Source organism: Anabas testudineus, chromosome 2 (genome assembly GCF_900324465.2).
Source record: "Anabas testudineus chromosome 2, fAnaTes1.2, whole genome shotgun sequence".
NCBI classification, from domain to species: Eukaryota; Metazoa; Chordata; class Actinopteri; order Anabantiformes; family Anabantidae; genus Anabas; species Anabas testudineus.
Genome location: NC_046611.1, coordinates 19,984,435 through 19,998,527, shown reverse-complemented (window position 1 = coordinate 19,998,527; position 14,093 = coordinate 19,984,435).

Sequence of the window (14,093 nt, the reverse complement as noted above, 5' to 3'; positions counted from 1 at the left end):
TGCAAGTTAACGTGAAGCTAACAGGTGCAGCCATATTTGATAACATTACTACTGTAAAAATGTGGAAACAATCAAAAAAGAACATATCATAGCAAAATAAAAGTTGTATCTCAGGGACAGAAATGTCAGAGATGGTTAAAATAACAAATGTACATGGTGTGTATATGATTTTTTGTTTAAGTGGGGTTGAAGAGAAGAACAATCAACAACCACAAAGACATGGAAATCAGCAAAAAGGGGGAAAACGCTGCACTGTCCGTTCCAAGCACAGCGTGGTGCTATAGGACTGGACTGAAAGTATTTAAAAAAAAAAAACAATCAGAAGCCTCTCAATCCATCAACTAGATTTCATAAACCTTGAAAAAGCTAAACTTATGACCAACGTACTCCTTTCATCTTTGAAGCAAAGCACCTAAACATGTATCCGAGCCCATTAATAGTGATGTGAGACACTCACTGTTGACAGGATGAATTTGTCCTTAGTTGAATGGCTCAACGGCGACACGAGGGATCCAGCAGAAGGCTGAAGACTTTCTCTAACTTCTTTAGCTGCTGGCTCTGGTTGAAAATGGAACGCGGCCAATTTCATTATGATCCACAGGGTTATTATATTTGGCTAATCAGAGACTTGCCTAGACTTGAGCTTGTTAACTTATTACAGTTCTGAGGTGGCCCGAGGACGGGAAGAGGTGCTACCTGTGCTCACTGTTGACAGGAAAACGGGGGAATGAAAATAATTAAGAGTTCAGGATGATTTACTGAAGAATTAATGTGCTGACTTTGAATTAACCTTTGAGATTCTGCAGCAGCTGAACCATAATGTGACCCACGGTGCATCACTTCGCCTCGGGCTATAGTGCTGTTGGAAGAGGTGAGTCAGCTGAACTAATGGCTGTTTAACTAGTCAAACCCTGTGTATGTGTGTGTGTGTGTTTCAATAGATAAAGAGAAAACCCAGCACACAGCTGACAATTTTACATAATGTTTTGCCTACAGTTTTTATTTATTTATTTTGCTGCTTCTTTCCGAGTGATTTCCTCCCGGGGCTGTGTTTGAAAGTAGTTTTTAATTAAAATGTGAAATCTAAAAGTAGTGACAGTGAAACAATGCTTGTGCAGTCTTCCACCTGCGTGCACAGAGAAACTATCACGGAGCCACTGATTACACTTGGTGCATATCATTTCAGCCTAGGTAGAGTACCAGCCATTAATGTGACTACATTACAGGGTTTTAATCTCTCCTAATGAGCGGTTGCTTTTTTTAAAAGACGCTGCATTAACTGTGGGATTTCAGTGATAGCGGTTTACTTAATATTCACTGAATAACAATTGATCGAGTGTTAACAGGCTGCTTTTACCTTATACTGTGTGTTGTGTGTGTGTGTGTTCATCAGCAAGGTGACACTGCCCAAAGGTCACGTTGCACTGACCTTTACTGCAGTGTTGTCACACATGCTGGCACACGATGGCCGCCGGTTTGTGAATACCGCCACGTCACCGAAAGGTCACGTATTTGATTTCCACATCTGTCAATGTGGCCGTCAACAGTCGCACGTGCTGATTTTCCCTTTGTCTGTGTGTTGAGGTCTTCCGTAGGAGGTGGACCAGCTGCATTTCACGCACATTACACTGAAATGTGTCCTTCTTACTATATGCACACGTTCACCTCTGGTTTTTCTCTCCTTCACCGCGAGACGCGGCCTCGCCTTCCCTCCTGACATCCCCATTAACTATAACCATGGAGACAAAGGGCGCTCCAATTATTTACAGCAGATATGATCCATAAATGTCATGCTCAGCTTCACTTCACAACTTACCTTTGACATGGAAGGTCAGGCCCCGAGTAAGTTATTATAAAAGGGAATAAGTGAAGCGGGCCCTGCCAATCTGCGCCGAGCATCTTGAACTCTGGAGGTGAAGTTGTTGGGGAGCACTGACTCGAAAGAAGTTTGTCTGCACGAGGCTTAAACAAACACTTCTGCCATTTGGAGCCGGTTGTTGCATGTTTCCCTAGAGAGCTGGACTTGTGGTTTGTAGGTGCATGTGACGAATACGAATGAGGAAGGATGGTTGAGCCATGACATGGTGTTGCTATCTAAAGACAGGCGCACACGTTTGAAGGAGGGGCCGTATGTTTAGAAGTCAGCTCAGAACGAGCGTCAGAGAAAAGGTAAATTCAAAATAATTTAAATGCAATACACATTGCTGGTTAACAGTTAACAACAGTCCTCGTGTTGACTCTTGTTTGTACATTTTCTCCATGGCTTAGCCATTAGTCACCTCAGGGAGGGCTTACAGAATGAGCCTACTGGGCATAGGTCCATCAGGGGCCAGACCTCAGAGGAAACGCAGAAACATAGCGACATAAACTATGTCAGAGAGATGACAAAAGATCGAAAACAGCCACAAAAAGATCGAAGAGACAGAAAAGTGACACAAAATAACCAAAAGATCCTTCAAGTGAGTGGGACGGTGGGGGGTCTTTGACCTGTCAGTGCCCAGGGGCTGAGGTTCTCATAATCCATCCACGATCTCCCTCACTACTCTTCTATCACCACTTTTGTCTCTTGTAAAAAAATTAATTCATATCTCTTGTTGTCCAGGAGCTCTCAGCAGCGATTGATTGTAATATTGAGAATCTGCTACCATGTTTACTGTAGGATGCTCTGAATCGATAAAAGTCTGCAAAGAATGGAGAAAAGCAACGACAGCTGCTGTAATGTAACGCCTGTGAATCCATTTATATATATATACATGTATATACAGTATATTGCTTTGTGTAATACAAAGCTCTCATGTTTCCAAGTTGAAGCAAAGCTAGATGATCTGTGACAAAGGGTACAAACGTTTTTATAAAGCGACTTCTCGCACATTGTGAGCGTCCAAGCCGTGGCAAAAACAATCTCTAAAGCCATTAATGTAAATTGTGTAAGCAAACACAACAGCTTTCCCATAAATGTGGAGAGAAACATGAAATCATGCGTGAAATGTGAGAGTTCCAATCCAGAGAACTACTGTGGCTCCAACTGAAATGGCGTGTGTGTGTGTGTGGGGGGGGGGGATACAAAACAGGCAAACACTTCTTTGATGTGCAAAAAGGTCGATAAGTCAATAAGACATCTTGTTTATGATTCATTGCTTGTTCTAAACATTAAGCCTGGCCCCCGTTCCGCGTGCTCGCTGCTCGGCAGTCCTGTTCGCCGTACTGTAAAAACCTTGATTCTGCACTAGAAGACGTGGCATATTCAGCGAGTGTACAGCACATCGTGTTCTGCAGCTTGTTTCTCCAGCAACTCCTGCAGAAACACACTGTTCCCATGTTGAGTTTTATAGTGTTATTTCAAAGTGAATATGACCCAGCGACATCTTCCTGAGCAAACAACCTGTCAGAGAAAGACATGCTACCTCACACCCAGGATCCATGTTTACCTGGAAGGAAAACTTCCCCCTTACAGACTCTTGAACCTGTCAGAATGAAGAAATCTAAACAGTTTGTATGTGTTTGATTAAGATAAAGAACAAAAATGAAACATTTATACAGTGGTGATGGTGACTGATGCTGGTTTGGCAAAGAAAAACATGTTAATTAATGAAAAGTAAACATTTTTTAATGTACATATACACTTTTCAAACCCAGACAAATAAAATTGGGGAAACTGAAAACTTTTATTTTAATTTTATTTGTGATCTCTCATCCACTAAATTTGCAATTTAGTATTGGACTTTCATGAACTTGGGAGACTCACAAGAGACAAAGTTACAAGGTAAAGCAGAGGTTATGTTGGATTTTTAGAGACTGTGAACGCAACATGACTCTGACATGTAAAACTGGTAAAGTGCCTCTTTAAGAGTCACAATGGCAAGGAGTCTTGCACTTACTGTATTATTAGTTCTTTATTTTTCTAAACCTAATTGGTGAAATTTCTTCAGATTTTTTCCAAACAGTAGATGTTTGATGCTAAAAATGCAAAAACATCCCACATTCACGCACTCGGCTGGTAAATTCTCTGACAGAAATCTAAAAAAAAACAAAAAAAAACGGGGTGTTTGTTTGGATTCCAGCCTGTGAATCATGCAGAGGTAATAGCTCATGAGTTTAGGTGCAGGTGCAGGAAAACGGCCGCCCCCAGGTTGGTCTTTGTATGTGCAGCCCCATCCAAAGAAGAATAATTAGAGGAAGAAGGATAGAAAAAAGGGGGCCCTATTACTGTGTCCTTGCTCTTTGTAATCATGACCTTACAGGAAATTAAGTGTGGTTGGTGAAGTAAGTTTCTTTTTCTGTGCAATTTCTTCTTTCAGGAGATCTGAGTGGTTAAATACGTCCGACATATTGCCAATGTATTTCAGTCTGTTGACTGATGACTGTTTTTTTCCTGCGTCACAAATCTCCTTCTTTGTCTTTGAAATTGTCACAAATTATTGGTTGCACTGTCTAAAGGGGAGCACATTGTCTAGACTCATTACGTCCACAAGTCCATTTGCATTCTTCGCAAGTTCAGGGTTCAAAAAGGGGGTCGTTTACTTTTTCGCTTACGTTTTAACCTTGGTTTGATAATGGCACATGCTTCACTCAGTTGTCCTGAAATGTAGAGTTCGTCCATTTCTTTTGGGAAGGAAATAAGTCAACAAACAGTAAAGTGTACATCCCAAGGTTGCTTAAGTGGACCCGCAGATTGAGAACAGACTCAGCAACAACTGAGATTTACTTCTCAAGGCAGTTTGAGATGAAAGTTCAAGCTCGAGGCAGAAAATTCAGCATTCTGGGAATCAGTGAGTAAGTAGTGATGTATTCATTTAGCACCTTTCAAAGCAAAGGGCTTGGCAGCCACACACAAACCCACAATAGGACCAAATATTAGAAGAAAAAGTAACAAAAACAACAAGTCCCGTAGCAGATATGAAGATTCATAGCAAATACTGGAGGTGGATTTCAGTTCTTTGTTTATTTCTGTCAGTCATACTTAGGAGCTGGTTTGGAGTTGGCTGCCCAGTCATTGTAGTTAAGTCCTGAAAACGTTTTAATGTGGCACCAATGTGCATAGATAGACTTCACTGGAGTCAGTGGCTATTTGCTATTGCGTAATTAGGAAGAGTACCAATTTACATAAATGGCGTTTTTCTAATCCTTATGCACACTGGCATGGAGCACCAACCAACCTGTATGGCGCTGCTTATGAGTCATTTATGAGCCTGTGTGGTTTTCTGCTGTAATAGCACTTTGTGTGGAATGCTGAGATGAGGACAAACTGTATATTTAGTGTTCGCCCCAGTCTCTTGCAGTGTGATTAATGAGCGAGCAGACAGACAACCAGGGTGCATTCTAATCACCCGCAAGGACAAAGAGCGACAGAGAGAGACAGAGAATGTGGGGGAAGAAAGGCCTCCTTACTAATGGCTCCAACAGCCTGTGATATACAGGACATGTTTCCAAAAATTGTGTAAAGAGAGCTCCACCATAATGATCATTATACTGACATGTTCCTACATTTACTCAATAATCTGCTCTTGCACAAGCTAAAAATAAGTTAGGCTATAGAGTTTTCCATTCCTTTTTTTAAATTTTCACTCAGATTCAACTATTCATACAGTTTATTCATGACGTTCTTGTCCTTGATGCAGAAACAAACAAAAAAAAAAAGGAACTTCACTCTTTTTTTAAAACTAGCTTAGAGTCGTAGTGCTGAAAGCCTAATCGATGCTTTCACGATACAACATACTATTTAATGTTGGTATGTCAGCTCATTTTACTATTCTATGTACCATTGAAAGGTTTGGACACACATTCACTTCAATGGGAAAGTTAAAAACTGCATACTCCATAATCTTAGCCCATAAGCTTGTCTTTTTGGTTCTGAGCAGGTAGCAAACAGTAGTCAGTTTTTCTTTTGTGTCAAAAAATGGTCTATAAGAGCAGTGGGAGTGAACAAAAACCATGTGGTTTTGAGCCATTAAACCAACACAGCAAACAACAAGACACGCCATCAATCACATTTTGCAAAGCTGGAGCAGAGACCCGATATCACAGTAGACATTTGAACATTTTGAACAACTCTGCTTCAAATTAATGTGAACATTTGGGAACACAGCACGAGCCAAAGGCATCTTACTTCCAGTTTCTGCCTCCCTGATTCCCCACGTTTTTTTTTTTTTTTTTTTTTTTTGTGGCTGCGAGATAAATACTCAACTGTCAGTCACAGCCCAGTGAAGCCAACCAACAAATCAAATACAAGATGCTTCCATTAGCTGCAATCTGAGAACTAAGTGTAAGTAAAGTAAGTAAAGAAAGAGTGTATGAAATTGGGGCCCTCTTACTCACAGTGGGAAGCTACTATTTTAAAATATTTGCTTTTGAAGTACAGACCAGTTGAGTGAAACAAGATAAAAGTAATGGAAACCAGGATGAAGGGGACATAAAATGAGAAAACAGACCTAAAAAAGTCTGGACATAGTGACATTACTATATTTACAACTAAGAAAATGGGTAAACGCCAAAAGGAAAATGCATTAGGCCCATTAAAAAGTTGTGTCTCTTAATGGTTCAAATTCACAGTCTGGAGCTGTGTTTCCATTATGAATGGGTCTCTGTTTTCAAATCAGCCAAAATCATCAAGTCAGATATAATGACGATGAACTGAGAATCATTTCTCTCTCTCTCTTCTGTTTATAATTAAAAACAAAACCATTTCAAGAAGAAAAGACAGTTTCCAAACGTCTTTCATTATTCCCGTTTTTTTTTTTTTTTCCAGTGAAAATTGAGTGTCCATGTGTGGGATGTATTGCCAAAAGTCACCATAGATTTAGGTGATGTATCTGCTGTCACTTTGTGCATTAACGCTTTGACCTTTTCTTCCTATTTCAGAAGCAATGTGGCCCAAGCTGGTAAGAAAGATGGATATGTAGAGGATGAAATCTGTCACTAGGAAAGAAATTGAGCAAACAGGCTCTCCACTCCCCACATATAAACCACAGCAAGCGACGCCGAAATGTGAAAGTATCAAACGTTATCGCACATGACTGCAATATACTGAAGTTGCACAAGTACATAGACTCTAAGTGATCTGATGGAAATAAAAACAAGAGAAAGAGAAAATAACACACAAGAGTTGAGCGAGGAAAGAAAGGGTGAAAAGAAGAGGAGATATTGACTTCGTTCTTCATTTTGTTCTCCTTTGTCGGGTCAAAATGTGGATTGATTACTCAGTCACAGTCAGTGTTTTCCTCCATTTGAATTGATTTAACATTTGATGCAGTTTGTTATTCATGATCCGGATTCTTTAAGATGCCATTTGGTTGCTGTCATTGTCAGTTCATCTTTGTACGGTCTCCACTGTCATTAACATAATGCAATGCAGAAGATTTGCTAAGAACAGCGCTGGTTATTCTATTACATGATTTCATATTTCCTTTATTCAAGTACTTTGCCAAATAAATAAACAAATACTCCCCAAAAAAGAACCACTGAAACCAATCAGTGAAGTTGACAGGATCCCAACCTGTGCAGTGTGTCTGTTCCACCAAAGTGTATATTTCATCAAAACCAAATAAAGAGAAAAGTAAAACATCTGGAAAAATCTGGTACATAGAAAATTGATTGATTGTTACCCAGCAGTGTAACTCGCGCCAAGGCAATGTCATGGATGACTTAATGTTAAAAAATGCAGTCACTGACTGGATTATGTTCCATTGTCTTTTCAATAAAAAATAATAGGTATCAAATAATCTTTGGCTCTTTCATGTCTTTAGCCAATAAACAGTAATGGGGGAAAAAGTAAGCGAAACAGTGTTTCAACAGTGTTGAACCACCTTTGGCAGCAATTAACTCAAGCAAGCTCTTCCTATAGCTGTGGATTAGACCTGCACAATGTCCTGGAGGAACTCTGGACCAGAAGCCAGACATATTCAGACATATTGTCCTGACGTCTGGTGTGAACAGCTGTCTTGAACTCATTCCACGGCATCTTGAGTTAAGGTCTGGTGGATTTTCTGGGAAAACTTCATCCCACACATGATGAAATTTCATGATCTGGGGTTCTTTTGTTTGCTCTGGACATGCACAGCTTGCTTGTTATTGGAGATTCCTCCCGAGAGGAAAATGAATTCCCAAGTGTACCAAAGTACATGATGATGATGTCAGGGTGGCTGCTGAAGCTCAGAAGAAGTTTGTTTACAAAATTCACATTTGGGGGTGCAATTTCTTTTTCTTGCAACTGTATATAACACTAGTAACAGTTTCTGCAGAAACATTCTCTTTTACGTTTAATACTTATTTAGTAATTTTTTGCATGAATCTGTGCACTTTCTTTAACTTTTGCAAAGCAATAAAAGTTATAATGTGAACAACTACCAGACACCTGTTTATTAGCTTCCATCCTGTGTCTTTAATTGCCAGAAGAGGTTCTGATTAAGACAGTTTAATGCACTCTAACTGCAGGAGGTTTGTGTTGCATCATAACATCATAACATACACTACAGTAGCTGCATCAAGCACCACGGACACAAAAATACATAAATATATAATATCATTCATGTAAGCGCAACGAAAGACCTTGTCAAGTTCAGCTCAGCAGTGAGATAAATAATTTACTTTCATGAAAAATATGTGTCTGAGGTGGCAATAAAATAAAAATGCATCCTGATCCAAATTAGTTCATTATGGATAAGTGTAGCTTTATATTTGAGATGCTGTGATCAATGTTATAACATATGTTATCACAGTGGAAGATGTTCAGTGCAAGCTGAGAAAATCCAAGCATGGATTCAAAAACTTTGCACACAAACACATGAATCTTAAAATTCTCAGTAAATCTTAAGAAGATCAGGAAAAGAAACCCAACTCTGAGACATCTTGGTGATGTGCACACATCAGAAATATGGAATCTTTACTTTGTGATGAATATTTTAAGTGTTTTGATCAGTCCATGCTGTGGGCTACTTGCCAAGGGGGCAACTTGTTCATTGCAGCAGCTTCTTATGTTTTTTTTTTTCCTTCTTCTATTTTTTGGGTAGATGGATTCTAAGGGACTTGGATATGTAAAACCCTTAGGACTTGGATGTGTACGGGATCCTAGCACATGCTGCACTAGTGTTTGGCACCTGAATTCCTCAGCGTGAGCATATGTTTGTTGGAATGGATGCCTGGCTCCAGTTTGCTGAGAGGTGAACTGCATGCTGGGAAGGCTGAGGGCTATGAGAGTTGCCAGCCGGTGTAGCCATGGCAGCAGCCGCGGTGAAGGTGAGGGTGCTGTCGCTTCCGATGACCTCCATTCGCTGCAGCGCAAAGCGCGGATGCCAGCCATCGTCATGGTATCCGGCGGGAAACTTCCCCAGTCAGTTAACAGCCGGAGGGGAGGAACCGTTCAACAGCATGAGCTGCAGTGAGATAAGAAGTAGCTGTGAACCATCCACCAAAACACACACTGCATCGGGCTGCTTAAACAAGATATGACACATGCCTCATTTCCTTATGCTAGTCCATGACAAGTGATCAGGCAATCTCATCATTTATGCAGCACTGAGGTCAATGATGCCCGGATTCAAATGCATCTCTATATACAGTAGCACCACGTCATCGCTGCAGCATTTAATCCTGTGATAGTGTTGTTTGTCATAGTCTTCCTCACCTTTCCTTGTTGCGAGGAAACATATTTGTCAACTAGTTACATCAGTCGATGTGTTAGACTCCTGAAATAGACCCCGACGATGTAACCAAAAGTATTTGGGAATGCATGAGCTGTGACCTGGAATGTCAAATGTGATCGTATAAACTGCAATTCATATTTGATGGGGTAATAGAACATGAATTTTTCACTTGGCAGAGAGAGGGGAGAGGAGACGATCTGTGCGGTTTGTATTCTCTGCAGTTCACATTTGGATTTCAAGGCTTTAGCACCCAGACGCACAGATATATGCACAGAATGGAACCATCCCACCGATGCTTTTCGTACATCATGACTTGGCTCCAAGTGGTTGTGCAAGCTGATTCTCTTTTACTTACTGCTAAAGGAGAAAAGTTTGACGCTTTGGGAATTCTGGGTTTTGAAAAAAGTTGATGTCTCATGTCTGTACGCTAAATATGGAGAGCGAGTCCATAAGGCCAGTGCTTTATACAGTACATTACCTTTTGTTTGTGTGGTGATGTATCTTTATGGAGCACGGGTTACTGGGGACAATGCATTTGTTTTCAGATACGGGTCTGTAAGGAGGAAATAGCCAGAGATTGTCTTCTATGAGGAAACTGTGTTGAAGTGGTTTCATAAAAAGAAATATTTATACCCGAGCTGCTTATCACCCAGCAAATGTCGAGAAGTATTAATATGTAACATCCTGCAGAGCTCTCCAGGACACTTGCCATAGGTCTAAAGAAGGAGAGATCCCTGTGTTATCGAGGCTTGGCAGTGTGACTTGGTGATGGTATCAGCCAGGCTGACTGGATTCCATTAGCCAATGCCCACATCTATGTCTCCTGAACATATTGGCTCACACTGCGAGAGCCATGCAGCCAGTGATAGGCCTGCAGTCATGACACATGAGCTATCATCCACTATCCAGGAAAGCATATCAGCACATACACATAAGTTTACTGCAGACCTGATGCTGCACTGCGAAGATTATAGGTAGACTCTCACACTCATATAAATCAGACTTTGGTGCAAAAAGCGGCATTTAGGATGATGGAAATATTCTTCAGCAGTTTTTCCCTTTTGAAACTCCGACTGGTTCCCCAATCGCTCCGATTTCTTAACACTAGAAGAATGGGTCATTTTTTTTCTCAAATTTATATGTGCAGACCTGCTGGTTTAAGCAACAGATTTGCATTGCAAAGAAAGTAATAGAATATCTATGTATATTTAAAAAATGAACAGCGCCATAACGAGACAGCATTTAAAGGAAAAGTAGTGAGAGACAGGTCCCTGTTAAATGTAATGTCCCTCGGAGGTCAGATATGTGAGTTGGACAGAGCTCAGCTGTGCTTCAACATGCATCATGCTGCTGTTTTTAATGAGCCCCAGACTCACAGTCATCCTCAATTAAATCAGAATCGATCAATGACTTTATGTTGATTCTAATTACCTACTAACGTATGGCTGGCTCAAAGCTGCTTCATAGCTAATGCATGTTAATACATTTCAGAGGTAAACTGCTTTATAAACTATAATATCACACTATTAGATTAATTTGTCCATTCGTTGTGTAACTTTGTAAATCTTAGATTTGGTTTAATTAAAAAAAAATGTTTTGAAAATAATTAACGTGTGTTCATTTTATTTCTTGCCAAAAGTTATGTGGCATTATGGATAACACATATCTTTACACATTAGCTTATGTAGAATAAAAATTAGCAAGTGTTGAAATTTCTATTCATCAGAACTAATAGTTTGTTTATTTTAATTTTTAATCAGGTTTTAAGGTAAAATCCATAATAAATGTATTTGTGCCAGCAACTGGTAACAAAAGATGTTTTACATACATATTATTAATATGGGTAATATTAATAATTGTAATACATTTGACACACTCTAGAGAATCCTTTTAAAACTACCACTGCTATGTAAGCACATGGCTGCTCTAACACACTAAACTTTTACCACAAACAATCTTCAAAGTTGTGTTTGGCTGTAGAGAAACAGAGCTGTACTATGTGTCATCACTTGAACAGCCACCTTTCTGCCTCTCTCTCTCTCTCTCTCACTGTCTCTCTCTCTCTTTCTTAAAGTCTGCTTTGTTGTAAATGTGGGTGTTCATTCATTTTCTTCTGTGGCAGCTTACAGGCTCAGGCTTGAGTTCACAGTTCTTCCATAGCTCAGACAAACACATTGTGTAGCCTGTTAGGATTATCTACAGAGGGAACAAGCTTTGGAGACACTGCCAAACTAAATCCTAATTACGCCGAATGCACTGTGCTCTTCTAGCATTATGTCTCCAAAATGTTCTTACATGAGCAACTGGGCTCTGTGAAGTGTTTTGACAACACATATTAATCTTAGTGGATCATTAACTGTTTTGAAAGATTAACCTCTTAAGCTTTTCATTAAACTACAGTTTGGAAACATGGCAGTGCATATAGGAGAAAGTTATGTATGATACCAAAAGTAATTGTTTTCCCATAGCCGATTGTTCAATTTGTGTTTCTGTTTGTTCTCTTCAATGGATGTTTAGCATGCTGATGTTTAAATCTGCAGCGTAAAACACACACACACACACACAGCTTCAGAAGTTTAAACATTCAATACAGCGAGTGTGAATATTATATATATGCTCTTTTAAAAATGTGCACATAGGCTACACGTGAAATCCAGCATATGAAAATCAACAGTCACATTTGATACACAGTATTCATTGGGTCCTGTGAATTCACTGAAACTCCAGGCTGCAGCGGGGGCTCAGTGGTTAGAGGAGGTGGCTTCGCTTCTAAGACCAGCAGGAAAAATTGGCAGATAACAGTGGACAGCACAGAGACTTGAAACAAGCCCTGTGGGACTGTAAAATATTGCTGCATTTTCTTGATTGAAGTAAAGATTAAAGGATAAAGCAGGTGATTTTATATCATTTTGTGTTGCCTGTGAATCCAGAACCTGATTTAACTTTTTCTAATTATGCTGTGCTATAGATCTGCTGTTGTCAGTAAACAAAACGAGACTACGTACTCCTAAAGATTGTGGCTTTGCATTTTACATTTTCACAACAATTAAGAAAGGTCATCAATATTCAGCTTCTGGGTTTTGAGTCACCGCTCTGTCTGTGTACACTTTCGCAAGGCTACTTGTGATGGATAGGAAACTGTTGGTGCAGCAATGCTCAGCAATGTTTTTCAATGTAGATGCTGCGCACACCTTTTCTATTTTTTTTATGATTAGTACTTTAGCTCCACGTCTTCAGCAATTACATGTTAATAATGTGATTCAGACGTCATGTAACTGCTGTAACTTTATTAAGAATATGTTGTTAACAATATCAAAGTCATAATACGTAAAGGGGTTTTGCAATTTAGATAAGGTTGCTAAATGGTAACTTTATTACTCAGTAATGTTCATGAATTTATCTCAAAATGTTAAATGTAAATAATCCTGACATTCAGACGTCATCCAGAAGAGGCAGTTCACGTAAACTACTTTGTAGTGGCTTTTTGTTTTCAGTTGTAACTTAATTTTTTTGTATTATTGAATTGAGAAAGTGCTTTAACCATCAATACATACACTAAATACAATTCTATACAAAGAAATGTATAGATATAAACATTTGTGGCAGTGAAGAGATCATACTATAATGATTTTTCCAGTGGTGCCCGTGCTTTAGAGAGTTCAGTCACTTTGTCCAAATCCACACCCCAACACTCTGAGCAGTAGGTGCTGGAGCTGTTCCACTCCTCAATACATCTCCTACAATCAATCAGGCTTCTGCAGCAGGATGCGAAGATTGGTTTATTTATAAGGCCTGTGAGTAAAATAAAAAAATAAATTGTAGCTTCTAGTTTCTTATAATGTAACGTTAACAGCTGCTGTTTTCCAATCACATTATTTGTGTGGAAGGAAAACGACTGTAGAATATGAAACACATTCAAAACACAGTTTTCTGATCCAATTCTTTAACTGTTTAAGCAGCTGCACAAAGAAAACCTCTTGCATCAGCACTTGGTCGAAGCATACATACATACAAGTGGCTACATGTATTAAATTTAAGGTATAAGCTTACTAATGCAATCTTTCCAAAATATGTTCACAGTAAAGTTAATATGGTGAACAGTCCCCACAGACACAAGGTTTACCACAAGTCAGAGACAAGAATAACAGATGGACAAACAAATTCACCACCAAGCACTTGTAACACTGACACAAACAGCAGAAGTACCACACATTTTCTGTGATGCTGCTAAAGCAATATGATTAACAAGCCAGGAAAAAATAAAAGCTGTACAGTGATAAAAGAGGAGTTCAGCGCAGAGTGTTCTAATATAGCTTATCTGACACCTCATGATGTAACTCAATGTAATAATTTTAATAATTTTATTAAGATATTAGCCACCTTTGCAGACAAGGCAGCCAAAGACTGCTCTTAAAGATGCCACTTGAGCCTCTGAAAGTGACACGGTTGTGGTCA